Raw genomic sequence first — 21526 nt, forward strand, 5'->3', positions numbered from 1 at the left:
TTCACCCAGGCCTTCCTCAAGTAGTGGTTTATTGCATGATACTGGTCACTGTGAAGTCTGTACTGTAACTTACGCTGTTTATTTTGGTTGCTGGCATTTTATTTATTTCCTTTGAGATTTTTGGGTGCTAAAGAGATTTTAAATATTTAGGACTCAAACCAATGGATTCAAGTTACTAGAATGGAGATTCCAACTAAACTTCAGGATAAACGTTTTGAGAGTAAGAGCAGTGTGACAGTGGAGCAGTTTGCCTCAGGAGGTTGTGGCCTCTCCTTCCTTGGAGGTTTTGAACCAGAGGTTGGATGGCCATCTGTCATGGATGCTTTGCAGGGGGTTGGACTAGATGACCCGTGGGGTCCCTTCCAACTCTACAATTCTATGATTCTAGACTCTATAATAAATTATAAAGACAATTAAATAGTGGCATCACCATAAGACTGGCAAAGCAAGGAGGCTGTCTCTGGAGTTAAATGTAACAAAACGTTATATTTTGACTGGACCCAGGAATAGTGTGAAAAGAGAAACGAACTGGAACTACATTTTACTAATAACTTCTGCAGAGGAAATTATGGTTGTGGGTAGTTAACCCCAAACATCAACCTTAGGTGAACCATACCTTGCTCGTGGCAAGGACAAAACATAACTCCAAAGTTGGCCTCACCATCTGGTGAGTAGGAAAACCTTCCTGGGACTCGGCAATTGTGGGAACATTCTCTATCCAGGCTAAGGATCCTGCAACCCAGAGCAGCTGACTTCCAAAAACATTCTTCACATTCAGAGATGCCTAAGAGTGCTCACTTGTTCCCCTCTTTCCCTTTAACTTCTCCCACACCTTCCTGTCCAACAATGTGAGCAAACTTGTAACAGCACCCAATCCTAAATGCCCACCACCACCCAGTCCCCAGTAAGCAAGAAGACCTGCCCTATTCAGTCAGTCTGGAGACAGAAGGGGCCTACTCAGTCCCAAAGTGGCTTAAAATGTTGCCGTGGGGCTGAGGGTGGCCTAGGTGGGGGCCCAAGAAGGCAAGGAGAGCACAATATATTGCCATGATCTTCAAAGCAGATACCAACTTGGGTGCATACATTGTAGGGTCTGAGGGAGCAGAACTCCCATGAATGAGAATAGGTGCTAGCTGGCAAGCTCTGTCAATGAAGCAATAGTGCTTAATGAAAGAAATCTGAATTATTCTTCTAAACAACAGTTATGTGAACTGGGAGCACACTATGATAAGGTTTGAAGCCCTTTGTTCTTTAGTCACTTGGATTTTGCTTTTATTGCCAGTTGTTCTAGTTTCAAGTAAGAGTGGAGTAGCACCGCTGTGGGAACCTATATGGCTGGTGTGAAAATTATCTAAAGTGTATATGCCATTACAATTTAGTTCTTACCCTACATTCTCAATGAGGCCACATTTCCTATGGAAGTTATTTGCTTTCTTCATCAAGTTGTCAAAACCTGCAAAGAATCAACAGTGTAAATATCATAAAACATCCATTAACTGCTGAAAGGAAAATGAGCAATAAAGAGGAAAAGTGAGCCTTTTTAACGGGTCAGGCCAAGCACTAAATAATTAAGTGAAGTAGGTATTTGTTTTTGAGATGACAAAAAGATCTATATAAATGCAACTTTATAGAGAGAAAGAGCCAGATTATGAATCAGTGTCAAAACCACACTAGCAATCAAAGCAAAAGATGAAATTTTGCTTCTTAAATATGTTCCATTACCTTACATAGTCTGCTTTTGGAAATGCATTTTATTTCCATTCTACAAGCAACCTGAAAAATCCACGTGTCCTTTACATGATATGTGGGATATTTAGGATTTTGTACACTTACCTATAAATCAGTATAGTTGGAATTTTGATTGGCTAATCATTCGTATGGTCACTGTCACCCCTTCATACCAATATACAACACTGAGTTGGAGCCAACTAAGTGTTACTCAGAGTAGACCCAATGAAATTAACAGACCTAAGATAGTCATGTTCAATAACTTAATGGTCCTTCTCAGAGCAGGGCTAGCATGGGATACAACCCAGAAGTGTCTTCTCTATCATCTTTTCTTATGCTTCTACCTCCTAACCTTGTTTTCATTCTGAACATCAATTGGTGCATAACTGATATGGTTTGTTTCCTTGCTTGTTTGTTCTATCTATTTACATACCACTCAGTCACACAAGTTTCTAAGTGTTGTGCAATAAGATTACAATTGAACTACAGTGGTATCTCAGGTTACATACGCTTCAGGTTACAGACTCTGCTAACCCAGAAATAGTGCTTCAGGTTAAGAACTTTGCTTCAGGATGAGAACAGAAATCATGCTCCGGGGGCGCGGTGACAGCAGGAGGCCCCATTAGCTAAAGTGGTGCTTCAGGTTAAAAACAGTTTCAGGTTAAGTACGAACCTCCAGAATGAATTGAGGTACCACTGTACCCATAAAAGCTAAACATGCGTAAAATGCCTGCTGAAATACAAAATTATGAGTCAAATGCCTGAAGTTCAACAGGAAAGGTTGGTGTGAGTGGATGAATGTACTATTGTTAGGATGCTTTGATCTTTGAAGCAGAATCAGAGCTGGGTCTGTTGTTTGGCAAAATAAGGTGACTACCTCAGGCCACAAATATTGAGGGGCAGGAAATGGAAGCAAGATGGTGGAGGGCAGAGCATGTACGCCATGGGTCCTGCCTTACCTCCTCCTAAACAAAATGACTTCCCTCAGGTGCAGTGTGATAGTATTTTGATATCACACCTATACCAGTGTGATGGGTAGAATTGTGCAACATCAGCAGAGTAGTCCAGCAAACCTTCTCCCTTTCCAATTTTAGTCTTTCCAAAGCTAATGGTGAAGAAAACTCCTTGTACACACAGCTCAGTGTAAAGTGTTTTATAGCCTCAAGACACAAGACAATTCAAGCACACTACATACATAAGGTTAAGAGATGCTGGTCCATCATAAACCTGTACTACAATGTACAGTAACCTGGTCTTAGAGGCTAAACTGAAGAGATTCAAATGTACAGACAGAGCCAAGTTTCAAGTGAGATCCACCACTCAACAACTTGCTGCTGAATGCAGCCTTGGCTTTATATTCACCAAGGCACATACACACATTCTTTGGAGAAAAGCAGGGACGGATGAGTCATGCCAGAGGCTTGTAGACTTGAGCTATTTCAAGAGGCTCACCTCAGCTGGTGTCCTAACCCTCAACAGAATCAGATGTGGCTGAAGGCCACCTCGAGACACAGACCAAGCTATTTGTGAAATTTTGCACATATTCCAAAATTACACCAACTCATTGGAGGACCGATCTTGTTGCCAGTATTGAAGTTTGGGTCATCTGCCAGTCTGGAATAGAAGGCAATGAGCTGCCATTTAGTCCTTCATCTCAGACAGCAAAAGGTCTTGGATAGATCCTGGGCACAATACCAAATTCCAAAAGGTTCGATACTATCTGTGATTTTTACCTTGGGAGATTTGCCCACTACTGAAATGTGTGTTTCGAGCCCTCAAGTGGGCATGGCATAGTTATCTCCCCTCTCACCTTGTTCCCTCTTTTAAATCTACAGCCAGATTGAGTGTTTATGGGATGCAATGGAGGAACAAGGGTAAAAGTGAAGGGAGAACTAGGAAGTGACCTTTTACCAGTGCAGACCATTGCTCCATCTAACTTAGCATCATCTGCAACTCTCCAAGGTTTCTGAGAGGACCTTTCCCACCCATACCTGGAGATGCCACTGACTGAACCTGCACCTTCTGCATGCAAGGCATGTGTTCTGCTTAAGGGCCAGAATAGATGTGATATTTAACACTTCTTCTTCTTCTTCTTCTTCTTCTTCTTCTTCTTCTTCTTCTTCTTCTTCTTCTTCTTCTTCTTCTAAAAAAAACCAAACCTGTATTTTGATATCAAGCATTATAAACAGACCACAAGAACTTGGCTCATGTACTGTTTATATTGGTTATTGTGGGGCTCCTACTGGTAATTTAATTATTATCTAAATTGCTTTGATTTAATGAATCTAACCAAACTGGTTTAATGTTTTCGTTGCTTTATCAAAATCCTTAGTGTTACATACCAATCTTTAAAATTACATGACATTGAAAAAAGAAAACCCACAGTAATAAAGCAGTAGAAATAACTGCTTTACAACAGTAGCATAAAGATGTCAAACCGGAATAAAACCCATCTTCAGATCATTGTATATCACTGAATATAAATGAGACCTATGTGTGACCATTCCAGCTCAAGAGTGGTAAATCCGTTTTTCTCAGGTCTGGTTTTGCTGCTTTAGAACGATTTGTTTTAATTGCTGATCTCAGTGGCCTCAGACCTTTATTTCTCAAAAAATACAAGCTGCAGCAGGCTTTTAATAAGTGGGTGTGGGGTAAATATTTTTATTTTATTTTATTTGTATTGACAAGCTCTGCATTTCAGCATGCTTATACTTAGAGATGGGGAAGAAATTGGATTGAAATTTGCATTTAGAAATCCTTTGAATTTCTGCAACCCAATTCTCCAGCCAAGTAATATATGTACAAAGATGTGTATATTGGGGTAAAGTGTGCATAACAATGCACGTATTTGTGAAAATAGCATAACTATATCTATTTATTTATCTGAATATGTATAATCCACTTTTTCATAACATATAATGAGGCAGCTTCCAACATACAAAATCATTCTATAAATATATATAATATTTAATTAAGGGCATCAATAAAACATTAGTAGATACTGGTTTTTTTTTATAAGGTTTATATTGTGAAGACCTGTGCAGTTTTCAGAGAACTGAGAGAAGGCAGGGACAGTTCTTGCCAAAGCTCTACAGGCAGGGAGTTCCACAGGACAGGGCCTGTCACTTGGTCCCTAATGGAGGCCAGTGGCGTAGCGTGGGGGGTGCAAGGGGGGCCGGCCGCACCGGGCGCAACATCTGGGAGGGGCACGCTTGCTGCCTCCGGAGTCGCCGAAGAGCCTCGGGCGCAGGCTGTAGCAGAGCCGCATGTCTCGCCGAACCGACGAGCTGTGCGTGCGTCCGGGCTGAAGGCGTCCGGCAGGCAGCGGCTCTCAGCGCTCGTCGCGGTACCCACGCGTCAGGGCCGCGGAGGATGCGCCAGGCAGCCCCTCCTCACAGCCCCGTCTCCACCGCTGCTGCTGCAGCTGCTGGGCCATGTTGCATTTTCCTCGCCTCTCTGCCCCCCTCCTCCTCCGGGCAAGCAGCGTCGTTTGGGCGGCAGCGCCAGCGGCAACTCGCCTCAGATCACCTGACGCGGCAGGTTAGGGGTTAGGGGGGGCGCAAATTACTTGCCTTGCCCCGGGTTAGGGGGCGCAAATTACTTGCCTTGCCCCGGGTGCTGACAACTCACGCTACGCCGCTGATGGAGGCCAGCCAAACCTAAGGAGAACCAGCAGAAGGGCCTCATCAGGTGCTCTCTAATGCATTATATTAGAGGAATTTGCCTTGCAAAAATGTGTGCATTGCGAGAAATTCACACTAAAATGCTGATAATTTTCATGAGGTCAAAAAACATGGATATAGAAATGTGGAGACCTGAACTTAAGATTTCCCTATCCCTAATTATACTTTGCATTTTTAATTTTAATTTTTTTTGCTGTCTAAGTTTAAAGGGCATTTTAGGACAGCCTTCTCCATGCTGCTGCTCTGCGGGTGTTGTAAACTACAATTCCCATCAGGGGTTGCAGTTCGAAGCATTTTTAGGGCACCAGGTTGGGAAATACCAGTTTAAGGTGTTGTTTTTGTTGTTGTTGTAGTAGTAGTAGTATTGTTTTATATATAACTGGTGGGCCACAGCTTCCCCATCACTGCTTTAGTAGAACAGAAGGCTACTCCTCTACCCCCTTGTTTCAGAACCTGAGATGTTGTGGCTCTGGCAGTGCTAGTCAGACCCATTTCTGACATTCATGACACAACAACTTACTGCTGCTTAAAAGCAATATATGGATGGAGTCACTGCAAAACTGTAGTAAACTTTTATAGCTACAATGTCATTAAGAAATCCTCTTGAAAAAGCATATACACATGCACACACATTGTACAATATGACTCTCTTGTAATGGGAATTTAAGCCCAATCCTAAACACATTTCAGTTCTACAAAGTTCGATGGAAATTGCTCCCTGGTAAGTGTGCATTTAATTGCGTTTTCTTTTGTCCTGCAAAAGATCCCCCCAAGTAATATGCACTTTCATGGTGTGGGGTAGAATAGAGTGCAGTGGACACTTCAACTCAATTCACAATTTGGAAGCAAAAGAAGAAGAAAAGCAACATAAAGCACAATAGTTTGGGCCTTTGGGAATGAGAGCCCTAAATCTGGAATATGCCATGTTCCCCTTGTTGTTTTCCTTGCAGGGTAAAGGAAAGTTCAAGCATCACTGCCCATGAGTCTGTGCTGTGAATCCACATTAAAAGTTAGTGCATTTAATATAAACATGAATGAAAGCCTCCTTTACAGCAAATGTCAGGGCATTACAGAAGCACCATGGCTACTCAAACCACAGACTGTTGATAGATATAAGCAGCGGAGATAGTAGAATGCTTTATTTTTTAAAAAAAAATACGGCATGTCGTTTTAATGAGAGCGTAGCGCCACTGAGCCAAGACATCCCTGTATTTTCATGCACTGCAGGCTTCCTTGACTAATTAACTTCCCCTCTCAGGTAAAGGAGCAGGAATGAAAGCTCCCTGCTGAGAGTACTGCATTTGCAACTCAACCAGGGGCTAGGATGAAAAGTCAGCTGACAGCTTGAGTCACATACATCCTTGAGCAGTAGCAACATTGCCAACTGAGGTGTAAGAAACCAGGATTAGGAGCTGTGTTTGGGGAGAGAGAGAGAGAGAGAGAGAGAGAGAGAGAGGGGGGGGCATTTCAGGGTAGCAGTTAGCAGGCACAAAAGCAGGGAAGAACAGTGGAATGTGTTCCCCAGAACAGGTACTGGGAGAAAAAGAAAGAAAAATACTGAAAGAAATACCCACGTGACGCAATGTGCTCTACAAGAATAGATGTATAATTCCTAAGCAAATATATAACTAGGAGACAGCTTCTTCTTCTTCTTCTTCTTCTTCTTCTTCTTCTTCTTCTTCTTCTTCTTCTTCTTCTTCTTCTTCTTGCTTTCCACTCTTCACCATATACAACAATAAGAAAATTCTTTTGAGCAATGTTGCTCGCAGAGCATTGTGTATTTTCTTCATGTGCTACTTTGTATATTAAGAAGCACAGTCATGTTTGCATCCCATTGCTATTTAGCGGCAAAGTTCCTGCCACATACTTTGGGAAGCAATGCAGCTAGCTATTGGCACACCAAGAAGTGTTCTCATGCAGAGATTTTTATGTAGCCTGAATGCATTTGAGAGGTGATGAAGGCAAGGGGCAATGCCTTGGGTCACACTGTGCTTTGTGCTGGGCTTGTCTAGGGTACCCTCTGCCAATCTGGTGCCCTCTAGATGTTTCTATCACAATTCTAGCCAGAACAGCAATGCTAGTTGGGCTGATAAGGGCTGTAGTTTGAAATGTGCAGAGGGACCAGGCTGGAAAGGCTGATCTAAGGCTTCCTTGGGAGTGAAAGGAGGCAGATGCTTGTTCTGAATCAGCTAGCATATCCAGAACTGTGGGAAAACTGGTTGAGATCCTGAATGCTAGCTGAGAAATGGGGACTGGTTAGCATAAAGCTTTGTCAGGTTTCTGAGGTGTAGAGCAGAGGGAGCTGGGAGGAAGCACATAAATGAATGAAACAGTGCATTGCTGTGCATCAAAGAGAAGAAATTAGGGTGCTGCATTCATAGTCCCCAGGAGAAAATTTAAACACATAGCACTCTGTGCTGCTGAGTTCACACATTGGCTTTGACAGAATACACTTGATAATGTCCAAAGTTTCATAGGAAGATCTAATGAGCAGAATCCTAGAATTCTGGTATTGGCTGCTCAAAGAGGCCTAGACACCTCAAGGCACCCTTGCATCTTCTCAACATGGGTCTCTGCCAATCCTTTCTCATTACTTCCTGAATATGAGAGGCATCCAAGAGGATTTGATTCATGCCAAGAAAGGCTTGTGGTTCCATAAACTTGTGGACAGCTATGCATGGATGCCATATACTGTCATTCCCATGACACTGGTCCATCCCAGACTCACAGCCCATATGTGGAACCTTCCAAGCATTAGCCTGTACACCTTGGGATTCATCAAGGTAAATGAAGCCAACCACCAGCCACATATGGAAGCCTGTCAAGGTTTCAGTAGTCGTCTGCTTTTCCTGCCAGCCATGGGCTGAAATTTAGCAACAAGATTTCATTTCTAAAGTTACAATTTCAAAATGCAAGGAGGCTGAATTTTTATCTCAACATTTCAAAATTGGGCAACATTATTTCAACCCCACATTATCAGTGCAGATGGCAATTTCTTTTTCACAACATAGGCTGTTTTAAATCATATCACTGTATACTCTTACTTAAAATAGATTAGTAGTAGATAGGTAGCCGTGTTGGTCTGCCATAGTCAAAATAAAAAAATTCCTTCCAATAGCACCTTAAAGACCAACTAAGTTAGTTCTTGGTATGAGCTTTCGTGTGCATGCACACTTCTTCAGATACACATTTTAAAATAGATTAGGTCTTATCTAACACTCTCTATTAACTGCCATGAGACAAACTTGATTTTGTGTTTTTACAGCTAATGGAGTTTTGGCCATTCTTAATATCAGGAGGTGCACTGTGTCTTTTATAAATGGTCAAAGCTTGTTTTTTTGCAGTCCCCTGTAATTTGTATGCTGTATCAAATGACACTTTCTTGGTCATTTAAAATATGAAAGTGACTAATTAAGGACCTGATTTATTAACAAAATGTATTTGTTTGGACAGCAAATCTTAGGGAAATGTGTGATTTACATGGAAACCCTGTGGACAATAGTACCAATAAATCTGGTTGTGTTTTAATGCCATGTAGTCATCAGATACTCATGTCTCTGCATCATATAAAACATTTATTTACAATTACATTTGTAACCAGCACAGGCTGTTAACTCAGCATCTCATTCCACATTACTGATTCTCAACAATGATCCTTAAATACAACCCACACAGTAGTTCTTAATTTTTTCCCCCATGAATAACATTATTGTAATTTCTAGGTTTTTTCCCAGGAGCGTTCAATTTACTACAGCTGCACAGTGGCATGACATTCTTTTCGATGCAATGAAAAGAAAAATCCCCAGCAAACTCTAAAGTACATATAACCTATTTAGAAATAAATATGAACTTAATGAGGGAAGAGGGAATATTATGTAGTATAGGCCAGAAGTGGGAATCCTGTGACCCTGCAGATGTTGCTGAACACCAGCTCCCTTCAGCCCCACCAAGCATAGCAAATAGGGATGATGGGAGCTGTAGTCCAGCAATATTGGTTCCCCACTCCTGCTAGTCTTTAAACCTCTTTTGTTGACCACCAGCATTATGCCTTCCATTTTTAAGTTTGGAATATAGTTGCTTTGGAAGACGATAATCAGGCATCCGCACAACATGACCAGTCCAACGAAGTTGATGCTGAAGAATCTTTGCTTCAACACTGGTGATCTTTGCTTCTTCCAGTACACTGGCATTAGTTCACCTGTCTTCCCAAGTGATGTGTACACCGTTGATGGAACGTTGATGGAGACACCGTTGATGGAATCTTTCGAGGAGTTGGAGATGGTATTTATAAGTGGTCCATGTTTCACAAGCATATAGTAAGGTTGATAGTTCCCCACTCCTGCTATAGTCCAATGCAGGCATTAGATCTATATGTGGAGGAAGGGCTCAGGACCCTGCCTGCTGGTCCCAGCCCTTCATCACACCCAATAGCCATGCATAGTAGACACACAGGGGTACATAGTAGACTCAGGGGTTTATGCATATCAAAGGGAATCTCATATTATATGAGGCTAGGTTCCAAGGGTTATACGTATACATGAAAATAATATATAGCCCAAAATAACCCTTGAAGCTTCCCTTCTAAGGCTGTCGGTGAGGGGAGAAAGTCCTGCTCATTGGTGCAGTTGTTCTGTGAGTGTTGGGGATGCTCTTGCACATAGCAGTCAACTCCTGGAGCTGAGGGGTCTTTGCCCCCCCTAAATAAAACATTTGACGGGGCAGCACCCCTAAGGTTGATGGGCATTGCCATTCAAATGGTGTGCATGTGCCTCATTATGTGATTATGTGGCATGGGGCTTACCTGCCCCCCTCCAGTTCATTCAGGTTGGCATCCCTGCTCTTGCGAGAACATTCCTGCCACTCCCAGAACCTCTGCACTATTTGCAGGGAGCTAAAAGCACTTTTTGTGCTGGACAACCCCAAGCAGGCCTGGTGTGAAAAGGGCTTTCATGTTCTCAGCCTTCTGGGGAAATCCTTTCAATACACCCTGTGAATGGGATCCCTCTGAGACTTGTGAGATCTTGCAGGAAATCAACACCACTTTGAGTCACCAAGACCAATGATCCTTCCTCTCACCAGCCTGCCTATATATTGACTGTGATAAATAGCTAGACCTGCTCCCCAGCTCTGTGTGTTTTTCAAGTCCACTTCGTGGGGCTGGCCCCAGAATAAACCTATGCTATCTTGAAAGTTTTCCTTTCGTTATATTTAAGTAACATGCTTCCCCCTGTTTGAAAGCTGCTCTTTCAAAGGAAGAGCCTTCAGCCCTGATTGCTTGCTGCCTGCTGAAAGAACCTACAGAATTCAAGGTTCTTTGTCAATTAAAGAGAGATTCTCTGCAATGTTTCCCTGTAGTTGATGTCAGGCAATAAAAGGTTACCAGCTGGCTTTAGAGGAAAAGAATAATTTACAGTGAGGAAGATGTTGCTGGTGTTTAGTCTTTTTCTATATTTAATGAGATTATTGAAATGTAGTTGCTGTCGCAGGAAGCAATTACATGCAGCATTCTAAAGATATTTTTTTTAAAGAAAGGGGAAAAAATCCTTTTGCAGCATAGAAGATGCTGGAGGTGTGATCTTAGCAGTAAGGAAATTGGTTGCCCCTGGATTTGTGTATAATCATACATAACCTTCTTGACCCCATCAAATAGCCTGGGATTTTTGGTGCATAAATTTAAATGATCTCTTAAGGTTTCTATAACTTGCATTTTGTTCACGAAAAGGAGTATGAGAAAAAAAGAATTGTTATAGTCTGAAGTAGTCAGAATAAACCGTAAATCTAGTTCAGATTTAAATTTAGATGTTTGCAGTCATGGTACCTTACATTTTAATTGCTTGGGGAAAATTCATTGTCAACTTTGTTCCATTATGTTTATGCTATTTCAGTGTTCTGTTGTTTGATTTAGTACCACTAGCTCATGACATTTCATGCAGTCTGCATGCAGAGTCATGTCAGTTCCTGGATGCATTATAATAGCAGTCTCTCCCTTGGGTAATACCATGTGCTTGTAGATACAAATGATTTAGGCAGTATAAATGAGAATAAGAAGAGTGGCATAGGATACTACATCTTTTATAGTTATCATCAAGGCTTTGTCTGAGTTGGTTTATTTCATCAAATGACATAAAAAGCAATTGCAGAAGAAATCCCATGTCCATCTGGGGCAACAAAAACTAAGAATGCTCTATGGTATCGTTAAAAAATAAGGATTTGTCAAAATAAGCTTTGTCACTCAATTCTGATAAATCTATACTCTAGTCCTGAACAGATTCATTATCACTTTAAGCTTTGAGAGAGAACAGATGCTCAAAGTGGAATGAGAAACCTGTATTTATATCTTCAAGCGCATGTGCCCCCCCCCCCCACACACAGTGGTGTGTAGCCTGATAGCATATCAGGCAAGTTCTTTAAACCTCATTTTCTCAAAGTCCATGCAGGTAACTTCAGGGGAACACTATTGTTACAGCTCTTTTGCTCTCTGTGTTCTGTGAGTTCTGAGTAATGACAGCAGCAAACCCATTGCATCTGCGAATGTCCAGGGCTCCCTGATGTCATATTTACAAAATAAAAAGTCAGCAAACGGACCATATTGCCAACAGAGTGTTAACACTTCAAAATTGGGCAACTGCTGAGTAGATACTTTTTATAACCACTAGTCACTTTAAATGGCTGCACCATGAAATTACTGAGTCATGAATATAAAAGAATGAAATGACTTGCAGCCACAAAACCTAACTTTGTGCAGAGGCATAAAAGAAATACATTGGGAGGGATATTTTTGCAGCTGGCATGATGTGCACATAAAGTGCATCTGAGGATGTTACCTGGGCCTGTATATTCCCATCACCTGAATCACAGGAAATCAATAACAAGGGCTATCAATGTTAGACAGGCCTGCATTTCTCTAGCTTTAAAAGAGAAGCCATTTCTTAAAGCTTTAATAGCATAATACATGACTTGAAAACTGACTTTGTGAACCTTGCAGCGTTAATTAGACAGATCAGTCTTTGAAATCTTCTATTGTTTCTGAAAACAAAGCAGAATATGACCAGCAAGGCTGTATAATCTTCCACGACATTTATTAACTAATGGAGAGTCTGCTCATTCACTTGACTGAACAAAAAAGGCATGTTTTCTCATTGACATTTAAGCATAGGGTTTGGGAGATCAAAACTTTAAGGCATTGGGGATCAGTAAGAGAATCATAGAATCATAGAATCATAGAGTTGGAAGAGACCACAAGGGCCATCGAGTCCAACCCCCTGCCAAGCAGGAAACACCATCAGAGCACTCCTGACATATGGTTGTCAAGCCTCTGCTTAAAAACCTCCAAAGAAGGAGACTCCACCACACTCCACAGAAAGGCATGGGTTCCCTAAAAACAGGACGAGGCACCTGGATAGAATATTATTCTACTGAGCTGTGTCAGCTGCAGGCCTTTTCCCTGTGAAAAAACCTGTTATCAAAATGGGTTTTGTGATTAAGCTGCTCGTCTTACCTTTTCAGGACATTACCATTCTCCCTTGGCAATACTTATATACACACAGTGGCACATACATGCAGAGAACCTTCCTGACATCCATTCTAATCAAGACTCCCATGTGATCATTGAAATGTAAAGTGGGAAGGGAATCCAAGGGACATCTAGTCCAACCCCATGCAGTGCAGGAATCACAACTATAGAATCTCTGACAGAAAACCCTTCAATGAAGGAGAATTCACCACCTTTGCAGGTAGGAAGTTGGACAGCTCTTACCACCAGAATGTTTAGTCAAAACATCTCCTGCCTTGTAATTTGAATACATTGGTTTGGGCCCTACCCTCTGGATGGAGCAGCAGAAAACAAGCTTGCTCCATCATCCATGTAACAGCCTTCAGATATTTTAAGATGTCTATTACCATATCAGCCTTCTACAGGCTAAACCAGGCTTCCTCAACCTCAGCCCTCCAGAAGTTTTTGGCCTACAACTCCCACAATTCCTAGCTAGCAGGACCAGTGGTCAGGGATGACGGGAATTGTAGTCTCAAAACATCTGGAGGGCTGAGGTTGAGGAAGCCTGAGCTAAACATACCCAGTTCCGTCAACCATTGTGAAAGCAGGGAGTAGGGGCATTAGACCACCTTCTTATAAATTTAGCTTCTCCTACCTGTCAATACCTTTTGTATATCTTGAAATGTTCTCTTTAACAGAACTCTATAGCAGAAAACATATTACCCATTCATAGGGCTGCCATACGTCCTGATTTTCCAGGACATGTCTGTGAGTTTGTATTTCTTAGTACAGAATGTATTGATCTGATGTGTAGAGATCTTTCCTAGTCTACTTAGTTCAAGGGGGTTCTGGAAGGTTTCTTTCTGTGTGAATGAAACAGACAGAAAGTTTCTGATGTTTGGGTCATTCCTTCTGGGAAGCTGAGTACAGATGGTTTAAACTGGTTCTGTTATCCTTTCTGTCAAGGTCATGCTGGCTATAATAGTCAGGCTAGGAGGAGCCTAGGTTGTTGGGAAACTGCCAGGGAGATAGTGTCCATCATGAGCCCCCAAGCCGGAGTTCTGGACGTCCATCGGCCTCCCGTACTCACGCAGATCCAACAGTTAGGGGCACAAAGCCTTTGGAAATTCTTAGCCACATTCCTAGGCTGGTGCACCCTCTTTATCAGCAGAAACGCAGCCGAAAGCTTGCATCACAGAAGAGCAGAAGAGCATAATTTACAGACTTTATTTAGCGTTTAACAGAACAAAAGAAAACACGTCCATTCTGTCAGCGTGTCTGAGCCGACTGAAATCGAAAGGAATATCAGAACAAAAACATCCTGTGATCAGGACATGCGCAGACTCTGTGACTCACAAAAGCCTGCTCCCTTTTAAGGTGGAACGGAAATATCCTAACATCCTCCCCCTTTCCGTGTAACCTGTTGTACCTGTGGTTCACCCAATTGCAACTTTTGTACATAAACCTTAAGTTGTTCTTTGTTAACAACCTTAGACAACAGATCAGCAGGAATTTCATTTCCTGCCATGTAGGACACCTGAATCAGTCCTTTCTGAATACACTCTCTTGCACGATGTAGCTTAATCTGCAAGTACTTGGTTCTTTGCTTGCAACTCTCGGAGTTCAGCAAAGCCAAACACGATCTATTGTCTTGATACACTTGTATAGGACATTTCACAAAAACCCCGATGTCCTTAAACAGTTGCATCAACCATTCACAATCCATGAGTGAAAATGACAGAGCATTGAGTTCTGCTTCACAGGAACTTAGGCTCACTGTTGTTTGCTTCCTGCACAACCAGTCAAACAGGCAGTGGTTGTACATGTAGCATACTCCAGAAGTGCTTGTACCATCCGTGGTGTCACTTCCAAAACTTGCATCTGCAAAGATTTCAAGACCCCCAGTCTTCTGACTGGTGAACCTCAGCCTGTAGTGCATAGTCCCTTTCAAATAGCGGGCTATGCGCTTCAGAGCTTTCCAATCCTGAACCGTAGGATTGTTGGCATGTCTGCTAAGCAGATTACAGCTTACAGCTATGTCAGGTCTTGAACATCTGGCAATGAAATTCAGCTTGCCTAGAATGCATCTGTACAGCGTTGTGTCAGAAAACGCTTCAGCAGTACCGTCTACCTGGTAACCTGTAACCATCGGTGTGTCTGCTGGGTTTGCATCAACCAAATTCAACCTGGTTAATACATCAGCAATTTTCTGTGTTTGGTGTACCAGAAAATTACCTGCTTGGTCCTTCTCCACCTGCAGAGAAAGATAGTTGGATACCTCACCAAGATCCTTCATGTCAAAGTGCTCCTTCAGCTGAGCTAGGGTGCTTTGGTAAAAAGCCTGATTCTTCCAAAACATCAGAAGATCATCAACAAAACATAAACAATACAGTTTGTTTTGCCCCTCCTCCTTGACAAACACACATGGATCAGCTTTGCCCTGGTGAAAACCTAGAGAAAGCAATGTCTCAGTGAGTTTTGTGTTCCAACACCTGGCACTCTGCTTGAGACCATATAAGGATTTCCGCAGTTTACAGACCATACCCTTCTGTATCTCCATCCCATCAGGTGGAAGCATGAACAGCTGTTCGTTCAAAATCCCGTACAAAAAAGCTGTATTAATGTCATGATGGGAAACATGCAGTTTCTCCTCCGCAGCGACCTTGAGCATCAGCCGAATGCTCTCATATTTGACTGTGGGTGAGTAGGTCTCGTGGTAATCCTGTCCTGGTACCTGTGAAAAACCTCTGGCAACCAATCTGGCTTTGTGTCTGACTACCTTGCCATTCTGGTCTGTCTTGGCCTTGAAGACCCATTTGCTGCCAACCAGTCTCATTCCTGGGACTACCGGTACCAGTTCCCAAGTTTGGTTCCTGTTCAAGGAATCAACTTCAGCCTTCATGGCATTAAGCCAAGGCTCAGCATCTTTAGAGGTCAACTCCTGAACCTCTTTGAAGCTTGAAGGTTCCCATACCTTCTCTGAGCTACCAAGAACAGCAGTTGCTGTCTTAGCAAACTCATCAGCATACCTCTTTGGAGGTCTGCCCTTGGTCGCCCTTTCAGACCTACGTACTAGACGCAAGTCTTCTGGACTCATCTCCTCTTTCTTAGGAGAAAAGTGACCAATGGTGAACAGTGGTTCTTCCAGTTCATTGTCAGACGCATCAGATGGTCTGACTGAGGCTTTTGCGCTCTGGTAGTCTGCTGTGTCGTCACTGTCACTGACACCAGCAGCAGCAGCAGCAGCGCCGCCCACTGAACTGGAATCCGAACTCTGATCATCATCCTCATCCTCATCAGCTGCAGCTTTCTCATCTTTAGCTGCTTGCTTGACATCACCTTCATCCTCCTCTGGGTAACTCTGGAAAATTCCCACATTTTCCCCCCACTTAGGATTGTACTCAACACTCCTTGTGAACTTAATGGACTTAGAGTCAGTCATCCATACCCTGTATGCACCTTTTTCGTACCCCATGAACAAACCATGTGCCCCACGCTTCCCAAGCTTGTTGGTTTGTTGTGTGCGTACCCACATGTCCGAACCAAATATTTTCATGTGTTTGGTGTTGGGTTTCTTGCCAAACATCTTCTCATAGGGGGTACAACCAATGGGTGATGACAATCTGCGATTAACGGTGTAAACCAAATTCCCTAGAGCCTCCCCCCAAAACTTATCAGGGAGATTGGCATCATGCAACAAGGTCTTGATTCCTTGCAGCAATGTTTGATTTGCTCTCTCCGCAAGCCCATTCATCCATGGCGATCTGGGCGTTGACATGTCATGCTGGATTCCCTTCTCAGTCAGGAAAGCTTCAAACTGCTGAGAAGTAAACTCCCCGCCCCGATCAGTAAATAAACAAGAAATACGTTTACTGTGCACATTCTCCAACCAAGCACAGAATTCCTTAAACTTTGGAAACGCTTGCGATTTCTGTTCGAGCAAATACACATGAATGTACCTAGAAAAAGAATCAATCAGAATCATGAAGTACCTTGCTCCTCCTAAAGAGGGCGCTAGTGGACCAACCAGGTCCGCATGCACTAGCTGGTAGGGTTTGGAAGCCTGCCTGCTAGACTCCTTGCCCTTTGGAGCAACCTTTACCTTGTTCTCTGCACAAGATACACATTTCATGTGAAATTTACAGGGTTTGATGTTCAAACCTTCAACCACCTCTGGCATCTTGGCCAGTGCCTTCCAAGAGAGGTGACCAAACCGTCGATGCGCATCGTGAATGCAACCTGCATGAAGAACTTTGTTAGTTTGTGCAACACAACAAGAATCAGCATTAGATACAACAGCAGTGTCATCATAAGTTATATGGAACAAACCATCCATAAACTTTGCATGCAAATAGTCCTCTTTGCCTTTACTGATGACACAGACGCTCCTCTTGAAGGAAATCTGAAAACCACGCCCAGTAAGCTGTGGGATGCTCAATAAGTTGCTTGCAGCTCCTGGAACAAAAAGTACATTACTGATGGTAGTGTGCAGACTTGCAAGTTTCACAGTCCCTTCTCCTGCAATTTGCAACGTCCTTCCATCAGCCAGGTGGATCTCACCTTCTTGTGGCTTGAAGGAGATAAAGAGATGCCTGTCCTTGGAAACGTGGCGATTCGCACCTGAATCCACAATAAATCTGCCTTTGGCTGTTGGAGCAGTCTTTACAGCAAGCAAACCCTTGTTTTGCACTGGTGTGGGCTTTTGCAGCTTGCCCCCCTGCTGCTCCTGGCCAGCAGACGTGCCTTTAGCCTTTGGTGAAGCTGTGCCAGCAAACATCGCTTTGTTTTTCCCTGGCGCCGCGGGCTTTCCACCCCCCTTCTGCTTCGGGCCACCTGCAGGCTTTTTCCTCTGTTTATTTCCAGTCTTTGGACAAAACCTCTGAGTATGACCTTGGTTCCCACAGTTCCAGCACTTCACAGCTGCCAACGCTTTGGCTCCCCCTGGAGGCTGGAATGCTGTCCCACTTTGCTCCCCCTGAAGCGCACAAGCTGACTCAGCTGCATTCCTTCTATCGTATTCATTTTGCAAAGTTGCCAAGACCTTTGTAGCAGTGAGGTCTTGCGCAGGGAGGGTCGCCAGCTGACTTGCCACGGCATGATAGCTTTCATCCAGGGAGTCCAGGATGAGAATAGCAAACAGTGACTCAGGCATATTGAAACCTCTCTGAGCCAACTCCTGTCTGAGATGCTGCAACTGCAAAACGTGGGCTCTAAGATCTTCCCCTGGCTCCAAACGCTTCCTGTGCAGCTTTCTGAAATAAAGCAACACAGACCCAGCCTCTCGTCGGAGATGACAGGCTTTAAGCCCATCCCACATCTCACGGGCAGTTGCCTTGCCAGCCAAGGTGATTAACTCTTCAGGAGCTACTGAGAGCAAAATTATCCCCATGGCTTTCGAATCCTGTGCTTTCCACTCATCTGTCACAGGGGCTGGGGGGTTCTCAGAAACGGTATTCCATACTCCAAGCCTTCTCATCTGGCCCTCACAGTACCTTGCCCAGGTCTGATAGTTGTGGCCATTCAGCTTTAGTGGACACGGAGCAGTTTCTGAGGTCTGTAAGAGATCCATCTCAGCCTTTTAGTTGAGCCGTGAGCCCTATGCTTTCAAAGACTCGTTATCTCGGCAGCCCATTAATCACGAAGCCTTTCTGGCTCGGCTCCCAGGCCAATTAATCTGCCGGAGATGAAAGACTCCTTGCGAGGTAAACAGAAAAGCCAAAAGCCTCCCTCTTTTCTTTCGCTTTTCCCACCGTACCTCTTAAACGCAGTCTGTTGCAGCTTTACTCTCCTGTAGGTGCTGTGAATCTGGGCCCGAAACCTTGTTGTTGGGAAACTGCCAGGGAGATAGTGTCCATCATGAGCCCCCAAGCCGGAGTTCTGGACGTCCATCGGCCTCCCGTACTCACGCAGATCCAACAGTTAGGGGCACAAAGCCTTTGGAAATTCTTAGCCACATTCCTAGGCTGGTGCACCCTCTTTATCAGCAGAAACGCAGCCGAAAGCTTGCATCACAGAAGAGCAGAAGAGCATAATTTACAGACTTTATTTAGCGTTTAACAGAACAAAAGAAAACACGTCCATTCTGTCAGCGTGTCTGAGCCGACTGAAATCGAAAGGAATATCAGAACAAAAACATCCTGTGATCAGGACATGCGCAGACTCTGTGACTCACAAAAGCCTGCTCCCTTTTAAGGTGGAACGGAAATATCCTAACAGGTTTCACATTTTCTCTGTCTCTTTGTTCTGGTGTGGTGTGGTGTTCTGTATGCTATAGTGTTTTGGTTTTATTGTAAGTTCTTGTAAGTTTAAGATAAGTCTGCTCAGTGCTTTTTTCTAAAAAAAATGTTTAGGAGTATTCTCATTTTGACTCAAGAAAACCACCATTTTATAGTTCAAATTGGGAAAAATAAATGCAGTGAATGGGCAAAAGTACAAAGATTCACAAAATGTTTAGGGGTATGCGTACCCCTGTGTACCCCCCAGAAAAAAGCACTCAATCTGCTGCAACTGGATTTCTTATGGACTGTGGCAATTTTGGACGTATTGTATTTGTGACCAATATACTCATTTGCCTTCAGTAGCAGTAAAGCTCTACAGGATGAAATACAATTGCCTCTGGTCTATTGTTCTTGGGGGGGTGGGGTTGGGGGGGCGACTCTGCAAAATGATTAAGTTTTCCTCCATATGACAGCTTTGGTTCCACTTAAAAAGCAACAACTTTCAGGGCGTACTGGTTTTTACTTTTTGAAATATGGCAACCCTACCCATTCAGCCTCTCTATTACTCTGTGCATCATCTCAACAGCTTACTCTCACTTCCATGGGTGGGGAACCTCTATCAGCAAAGCTGAATTTAGCTAGCCTTCCAGGGAGTGATTACAGTGGTACCTCGGGTTAAGTACTTAATTCGTTCCGGAGGTCTGTTCTTAACCTGAAACTGTTCTTAACCTGAATCACCACTTTAGCTAATGGGGCCTCCCGCTGCTGCTGTGCCGCCGGAGCACAATTTTTGTTCTCATCCTGAAGCAAAGTTCTTAACCTGAGATACTATTTCTGGGTTAGCTGAGTCTGTAACCTGAAGCGTATGTAACCCGAGGTACCACTGTATAGTCAAAGTTTTATTATTTTATTTATTTAATGAAATTTGTATACCACTTGATTGCGTGTGTATATAAACAGATTTTAAAAGTTTGAGGCATTAGTGGAGTTTAGGTAAATCAGTGGCACTTTGCCATGAAAGCTAAATGTAGACTCCAAATGTAGAGGCAAGATATTCCTGACTACCCCTGTGTGTTACCAGGAACATCTACTTGGCTGCTGAACTATAAAAGCCATATGACATGGAAGGAAATTCTTAATGTTCTTAAATTGCACAATACTGTAAAGTCACTTGCCAGGGAGGGGACTTGTGGCACCCCTAATTTTTAAAGGCACCGGCAGCCACTCATCAGAAACAGGCTATGGATCAGAACCATTTGCAGCCCTGGTAGAGCGGAGTAGTTTTATAGGGTGTGACTTTTATGGCTTACTGTGGTGAATTTGTGAATCTGCTATTTTAATTATGGTGTTAGGTTTTTATTGGGGCTTAGCACTTCATTCAATTGCATTCTTGGCATGAAGTTTACAAAGTTGTACAAAGGCACCTTTGGGTGAGAAGCAAATATCAATATTAGATCTAAATAAAGGAAACAAGCAACCTGATATGCATGTGCAGAGGCCAGTAAAAAAAATGTTTTCCCTATCCATTTGAATGCAACTATTTGTTGAGGGCTGTGCCCGTCTGCTAGGGATCACTGTTTACGCGGCTGATTCTTAATATTTGAGTATTCCAGGTAAAGCCCCTTATTCAGGACTAAAAATGCTGCTGCCTCTTCAAAAGGCGAAGTGAGCATATTTGCATTAGAATCCTGTAAATTCTCTGAATCCAAATAGTAGGCTGCATTACAATAATGTCACTCAGAATTGTTCCTCCCTTGGGCTTTGGACTTGCCGCACGTTTTGCATGTAAGCACATCTGCCCGCTTCTGTCATTTGATATCGGAACCCTTGAAAGTTACAGCTGAAACTATGAAAATACATGAGTGCTTGAGATTCTTTGTGAGATTTCATTCGTCTCTTTTTGACAAGGCAGAAAGTTGTTGATAAAAAAAATCCCACCAACTTACTGTAGATTTTAATATTTATCATGTGCATTATCCTGGTAATAGGTTTCTCATTTTATTTCAAGGTTTGTGCCTTTTTTCCATTTTTGGAATATACAGAACTTGGGATAGGATAAAAATGTTATTTTCTTCTTCTTCTCTCGTCTCAATATCAGAACAGTGGCATAGTGGAGAAGAAACACAAAGGAGCACAGCCCCAAGATTCTTTTTCCAAGGAAGGAGTGATGATGTAATCTGTTGGAGCACCAAGCTTATCAGTGGACTCTGTTTACTCTGGGAAGTGAATGAGGTGATAATGAGGCTTTCAAGTTTATGACAGATTAGTGTAGAGGAAGGCGGAGTATAAGGGAAATAATCAAGCAGAGGATGGATATTTCCTTCCTTTCCTTTGATGAAGTGCCTACTAGGACTGTGCCCTGGATTCAACTGAATCACAAACCGAAACAGAGTGATTCAGATTGA

General features: G+C 43.0%; 1 long non-coding RNA gene across 1 annotated transcript in view; it reads right to left on the reverse strand.

Annotated features, from left to right (window-relative positions):
* Positions 1 to 258: 258 nt before the first annotated feature.
* LOC310713544 overlaps positions 259 to 21526 on the reverse strand; it is a 31250-nt gene continuing 9982 nt past the window's right edge. The window contains exons 2-3 of the long non-coding RNA XR_014529328.1: positions 1387 to 1453; positions 259 to 391 (exon numbers count right to left, since the gene is read on the reverse strand). This is a non-coding gene — a long non-coding RNA (uncharacterized lncRNA). The remainder of the gene's footprint in view (positions 392 to 1386; positions 1454 to 21526) is intronic.

This window comes from Podarcis liolepis (assembly GCF_965112155.1).
Source record: "Podarcis liolepis genome assembly, chromosome: 8".
NCBI lineage: Eukaryota > Metazoa > Chordata > Lepidosauria > Squamata > Lacertidae > Podarcis > Podarcis liolepis.